Consider the following 7371-nt stretch of genomic DNA (forward strand, 5'->3'; position numbering starts at 1 on the left):
AAGCATGTTTTATTTTTTGAGCTTCGTGACGTCATATTTGAGGGGGGGTCTGACTTTTTGTGACGCATGTGATGCAGTGTGACGAAGGGGGGGGGGGGGGGGTCCAAAAATCGTCCAAAATCGCGTCACGTCATTCATGTACGACCCCTAGGTCAACTCAGCCTCAGAATGCGAACCTGGTGCGGCGTGTAAATATTGCTTGGTGCCGGCAGCCGACCTCCCTCGTGTGCCACAGGTGGTGCTACTTGCTAACAGGCACCTGCCCTGCAAAGTCTGTTCAGGCTAACACGGGGGGAGGGAACTTTGTGTTTTTGTTGCAGCGATCGGCGACTGAGAACCGCGGTTCAACCCGGAGGCGGCAGATCCGAACACGAGCTACTCAGCATCTGTGACCGCTGTTCCGACAGCCGCTCTCGCAGTCAGCCGTCCGCATTAAAGTGTCAGATCCCTCCCGACCGCTCCACCGCCATCATCCGAAAACCACCCCAAACACACAAAAAAAAATGGCGCGAACCTACAACGGAACGAACTCCAGCCAGCCGGCCCTTTTCAGCGTCAATCCGTCCGCGCCGCCGCTGCCGGCCATCGACTACATCCTCTACTTCTCCATCATCCAAAGCATCAACATCGTCATGATGGCGCCGTCGATCGCCTTTTTCGTCTGCATCAACGTCATCATCTTCGGCGAGGCGAGCCTCCGCGAGAACTCCCGCTACGTCCTCTTCTCCAACCTGCTCACGTGTGACACGTGCTTCCTCGCCTCGTCCGTCATCATCACGACGCTCATCTGGCAGCGTCACCGGTACAGCCTCGCCGCCTGCTACACCTACGTCGTCGTGAGCGGCACGCTCAACCACTGCGGCGTCCTCTGCGTCACCCTCATGTCCTTCGAGCGCTACGTCGCCGTGTGCCACCCGCTGCACCACGCCACGTGGTTCAACCGCCGCGCCACCCGCCATGTCGCTCGCCGCCATCTGGGCGCTCGCCTCCGTGTGCCAGGTGGCACGCGGCATCGTCGTGCTGGCGGGCGTCGCCGGTGGCAGCGCAGTCGAGCCGCCCCTCAACGTCACGTCGGCGTGCTCGACGTACGTCATCGACGCCGCGATGCCGAACTCCGACGCGCTCGTCGCCCTCCGCGAGCTGCCCAACGCCGTCTTCTTCACGGCGTGCGCCCTCACGCAGACGTTCGCCTACGTCCGGATCGTGGCGGCGGCGAGGAGGGCGGCGGCGACCGCCTCCGACCTCCGCGTCGAACGCGCGTCGCGCCACGAACACGGTGGTGCTGCACGCGGTGCAGCTCTTCCTCTACCTGTGCGCGCTCTCCAACACCCTGCTGCTCATGCTCTTCACCCTCGTGACATCCGACGTGCGCGTCATCGCCGTCCTCAGGCTCAGCGCCTACCTGGTCATCTTCTTCGGCTCGAGGTTCGTGGCGCCGCTTGTCTACGGCCTGCGGGACAAGGAGCTGCGGCGGCACTTCAGCAAGAGGGTCGCGTGCCGCTACTTTGCCGCGTCCAGCGGCAAGGTGGACGTGGCTTTGAACTGAGGGCAGTTCCCGCAAGGGAAATTGAACGGGGGCGGTGTTGTTCTTAGCGTTGCGTTTGTCGCTGCTGTGTGCGCAGAGGTGTGTCCACGGTTGACGTACTTTTAGTCGCGCGGTGGTATGGTATGGGATGTACGTGCGGTGGTATGGTGTGGTAGGCTATGTACATAGTGCAGTGGCATGGTATGGGACGTACGTGCGGTGGTTTGGTATCGTACGTACATATGTGCTGTGGTATGGTGTGGTATGGTACGTACAACTTATTTCGCGCACCGTAAATAACCGACTGTGCTCTCCCTGGAACCTGGTTTCGCTTCAAGTCGTTTCACGTAAAGTCGCACTTCAATCACCACGTTATCACCGAGGAGTGAGTGTGGTCAACGTCTTCTAGCCACCGTGGCGCACCCATGTGTATGTATTTGTACGTATGTTGAACGTCTTTCGCACCGTACGTAGCCAACCGTGCTTAACGGAGGTGCGGTGGTAAGGACAACAAACAGTTCTAAATGATGACTTTGTCAATCTAGATGATGATGATGATTTAAAAGTGGCGTAGCTCCCACTTGCTTCCTAATATCGGAAGGAAGAGCGTTCCAGACGGCCACATAAGCGGCATCTGAAAGCGCCGTGCGTCTTTGTTCGATGGCCAGCCAAAAGTGTAGTGTATAACGTAGTGTAGTGTATAGCAGTGTATAGTGTAGTGTACAGTGTAGTGTATAGTAGTGTAGTGTATAGATCAGGGGCGTGTGGTCAGGGGAGGCAGGGGAGGCACATCCTCACCTATCATACTCCAATGAAAATAGCTGTTACGAAAAGTAAAAAAAGAATAATCAAATAACATAAATATTCACATTTTTCTACTGATCTGTGTTATAAATGTCATTTCTGTACGATTCCGATAATTTTTATAGTCGAAATCGCCAAATTTGCGGAGCTCTGCTGCAAATACAGGAAGAGACGAGAGGTGAGGCAGCGACGAGCTCAGCCTCCTCCGTGATTGCGCAACGCCTCAGTAGCTGGATGGAGCGCGGGCAATAAGCGCGTGCCTGTTACTATCTCAGCATATCACCAATGTAATGTTTGTAGACCCCTTCCTTTCATGTCCTCGCCTTCCATACTCCAGGTAACTTATTTCACGTATGTGTATAAAGAGATTTAGGCTCGCTGGTCTCGTCATGAAACTGCAATGAAAAGCACCAGGGGAGGCAGCTATCACATCTGCCTCACTGAGGGGGACGTGTCTAACACGCCCCCCTCAATGAGGCCACGCCCCCTTCAGGGAGACCACGCCCCCCTCCGTGAGGCCACGCCCCCCTCAGTGTGTGAATCTGGCTCTGACACGAGCCAGTGCCTCTCCAGCCATTGACCTCGCTTCTGAAAAAAGCTAAATAGCTCAGTGGGGGCCTTACTTGTGTAATATGAGGCCATATCCGGCTCACTGACGTATCACAACTCGTCATGGTGATTGGCTCTGCCAGTCCTGGTTTACAGCCAATGCGGGGAAGCCTGGGGGCATGGCCCTGACATGATGGAAAGGTGACAGCTATAAGGATTGGTTCTACTGGCTTTGGCCTTAGCCAATGGGGAAATGAGTCAGGGGCGTAGTCCCGGCAGCTGACGAGGGAGTCTGGAAAATTCGATGCAGGATAACGAGGATTGGCAGAAACGTACCACGTGACCCGGGTATTCAAATAGGGGTAGAGACGAACGACACGGGGTCAGAACGGGAACGAACGGAAGAAGGGGGCCACGCGGGAGCGGGGCTCCGAGTTGCCACGTGGCGGTGCGTCTCTCTCGGTCTATCTGTCCCTTTCACGCTGCCTATCAGCAGCGTGAAGTAACTGCAACATAAGTCGAATAAAAGACGGATTCCAGAAGTCGTCTCAACGAGCTTTATTACACTTGGTAAAATAAAACAAAAGTAGTATCGCACAGTAGTATAGTATCGATTTCGGAGACCTCATGTGTGACGTTGGGCCTCGTGAAACGACGCCGGTGGTCGTGTTTGGGGCCTGTTGGTCAGAGGGGATCCTCCCCCCCCCACCCCCATCCACGATTTGCAGCTGAGTACCAAAAACGATCGGTGATGTTTGCTCTATATCTAGCAGCCCATATCTCTAAACCCCTCTAAATATCTCTAAACCTAGAGATATCTACCTCTCTCTCTTTCTATAAATCAGCTCAAGCCTCCAGTAAGCCACGTGACCTTTGTGTGGCCACTCCCACGCTGAGTCCCTCCCCTCTCCCCGCCCACTCTGAAAACAGACTTTGCTCCTCCTCTGTGCAGCTCGCTTCTGTTCGCCCCCTTCTTTCTCTGTACTCCCTTCCCTCTCATCCTCATCAGCATCATCATCATCACCCTCTCATCATCATCACCATCCCTGACATCTTGGCCCCGTCATTCCTTCTCCCACTCCTCCTCTCTCCCGGCTTCTTACCTTGAGCCATGCCCTCCTTCATTAGACCTCCTTTGCCAGTACCAAAATATAATAAGAGGGTTTTTACCATTTTTTTCTGGCAACAAAACTGAAACCTTTTAACGAAGATTCACGTCTGCATTAACCACAATACTTGCAGTCAAAATGCAAAAAAACCACTCTGATAATATATGCATTGTCCTTGAAACTGATTGGTCCACACCAAGGGACGGCTTTCTTTTGACCCTCGACCCAATTGGTGCTCGACCAGAGGACGTCAAAAGGCGTACAGCTCAAAGACGATGCTTCACTATCAAAGTAATGAGGGCTCGGGTTGAGCATCTACATCATCAGACCTCCTTTGCCAGTACCAACATATAATAAGAGGGTTTTAACCTTATTAGGCCCTCCTCTTTATCCGTCTTGCGGAATTCCGTCCCGGCATCCCTTCACTGTCACGGGCTTCTCTTAAACCGTGGTCTCTGTATGCTGATGTATGTTGAACTTCTTTTGCACCGCACGTAGCAAACCACGCTAATTGGAGGTGGTGCGTGGAAGGACAACAGTTTTAAAGAAATGACTGTTTCGGTCTAGATTATTTAAAAGTGCACAGCTCCAATGGCTTCCTAATTATCGGACGGAAGAGCGTTCCAGACGGCCGCCGAAGCGCATCTGAAAGAGCCGCACGGTGTGGTGACCGTTTTTGTTTGATGGCCAGCCAAATGCCGCTGCGAGAATGACCAAAGTTCACGTGATGGTTTATGTGTGTATGTTGAGCTTCTTTCGTACCGAACGCAGTCAATCACGCGAATCGGAGGTGGCGGGGGAAGGACAACGAACTAAACACAAAAGCAATTGTGGAGAAATTCGCTTTCAACTTAGATGACGATATAAAAGTGCACACTTCCAGTGGTTTCCTAATTATCAGAAGAGAGTTCCAGATGGCCTCAGAAGCGCATCTGAAAGCGTGCGGTGCGGTGACCGGAAATAACGTTTTACGCTGTTCAAATGAGAATAACGCGACTGACGTTTTATGTACGAAGAGTTACAATCGTGGTCGCTTTTGACATTTGAGTTCGTCCGGCAAATGTTAACGTTGTCAAACGCCTTTTAAATAAAATACCACCGGGAATGCGTCAGATCTTGTCGTATCTCACACAAACCAAAGCGGGTTTTTTTTGGAAAGCGGTTTAAACACGTAGCAGCAGTAGGAGGCTTTCACGACCATTGTTATCCAGAGGTTCTTTTCTTGGGTTCGATCGCGTAGATAACACGTTCCTTCGGAGTGGGCAGGTAGGAACTTGGTTGGACAGCGCATTCGTGCACGACAGACATACAAATAATCCCTGGTGGGCAGTGTGGAACCTGTTGTTCCTACCTGTATACAAGATCACGTGACTTGAGGTACCCAGGCAGCCAGCCAGGTAGCCAGCCCCCTTAACTATCGGCCCCTCCTCCTTGCTTAGGCACCTCCCCTTACCCCCCCTCCCTTAGGCCCCTCCCCCCTTAGGCCCCTCCCCTGACCCCCCCCCCCCCCCATATCCTTAGGCCCCTTCCCTGACCCCCCCTCCCTCCCCCTCAGGCCCCTCTCCTGACTCCGCCCTTCCTTAGGCCCCTCCCCTCTCCGTACCCGGCAGTAGGTCTCCACCAATCAAAGAGCTGTTTATATTATATATTTGTTTATGCACGACATACAGTCAGACAGACAAATAATCCCTGGTGGGAAGCAGTGTGGAACGTTGTTCCTACCTGTATAAATGTGCGTCGTTAAACCCGCCGCCGCAACCACCACCCAGTTACGGCCAATAAGCGAGGGATTTGTCGCGTAAACAAAACGTCGCCAATTAAGTTACCAGTTCGTCGCGCTCGAATTGTCAACGCTGTGGATTTACTCTCCCAACACACCGGTGTGCTGTACTTGTAACGAATTGGCCACGTTTTGTTTACGGGGCACAAACCCTTACGAATTTGCAATGTCGGATGGTGGCGAGTTTCACGACACATTTACAAACTAGATTCGAAGCTTTCGTGACTGTAAATGCGTCACTCTTTGGTTCTTTCGGTAAAGTCACGTAGAAAATAAAATCAGATAATAGAATACGACGTTTCGTTTGAAACACAAGCAACCATCATTAGGTAAGAATGAATGATAAAACACAGACACGGGAACAGCATAGGCAGACACGCATACAAAAAGACACACACAAAGACACACTAAGGTGTGTGTCTCGCTCTGTGTGTATTTGTGTGTGTCTCTCTATGCATGTGTGTCTGCCTATAATGTTCCCGTGTCTGTGTTTATCATTCATTCTTACCTGATGTTGGTTGCTTGTGTTGCGACCGAAACGTCGTATTCTATTATCTGATTTTATTTTCTACGTGACTTTACTGAAAGAACCAAAGAGTGACACATTTACGTTTACGCGATCAAACTCAAAAACATATTATGGATGATATTGATCGTAAAAAGTCCTCCTAATACGACTACTACTACGTGTTAAACCAGGGGTGGGGAACGTCCGGCCCGCGGGCCTTATATGAGGCCCGCGTAATCATTTGATGTGGCCCTGCCAAGGCAACCGCAGGCGGGACTCGAAATTCAACAAATCCAGGAGCAAACCTGGAAAAGCAGTTGCGAGTAGCAACATCATCAATACCAGCTAACATCACACGCCTCGCCAAAGAGAAGCAGTTCCAGCCCATCACATTAGGGGCGAGTTAATGAATTGTTTGACCAAATATATAATTTTGTATGTCCCGCGAATGATATAATAAATATCCAAATGGCCCTTGGCAGAACAAATGTTCCCCACCTCTGTGTTAAACGAACAACGAAACTGGTCGTTACGAATGTCATGGCTATGCACGTGGTGACCAGCAGATGGCGGTGGAGGAATGCCATGGACAGTCAGGTCTCAGAGTACGCGTTGGGGGTTAGGTTCCGTGTAACCCCGGCGCAAATTCGTGTAAGTTGGGGTTCGCCTATTCGAGTGTAAATATACATTGTATACACACTACTATATATACACTACTATATTACTACTATCAGTGATGGGCGGTGTATTTTACACCTAGGCCTTCGGTGGTATCCTCCCGCAATTAAACCACCTTCGAATAACCTCACCATTGACACTAGGGCTATAGGCTATTGTCATTCGACATAATCACCCCCATATTCGCAGTGACAGTAACCTTTATCGAGTGGAATAAAGAGATTTAACACGAGACTCAACACCTATGAGAGTTACAATACACTAATTGCAGAGACATGAATACATGGTGACTGAAACGATCAAGGATGTACCACTATTACGCAGTATGACAGGATGCTGCATCACAAATAGACATTGCATAGCCCAAATCAATGTCATTACCAAAGAAACAGGAACAAACTCACACAAACCAGTCACA

The 7371-nt window shown here is 51.2% G+C and overlaps 1 pseudogene; it reads left to right on the forward strand.

The window, feature by feature from the left end:
- Positions 1 to 503: 503 nt before the first annotated feature.
- Positions 504 to 1546, forward strand: LOC133360644 (odorant receptor 131-2-like; annotated as a pseudogene).
- Positions 1547 to 7371: the final 5825 nt, after the last annotated feature.

This window comes from Lethenteron reissneri, chromosome 69, assembly GCF_015708825.2.
Source record: "Lethenteron reissneri isolate LAM-NWPU_2019-01 chromosome 69, ASM1570882v1, whole genome shotgun sequence".
NCBI classification, from domain to species: domain Eukaryota; kingdom Metazoa; phylum Chordata; class Hyperoartia; order Petromyzontiformes; family Petromyzontidae; genus Lethenteron; species Lethenteron reissneri.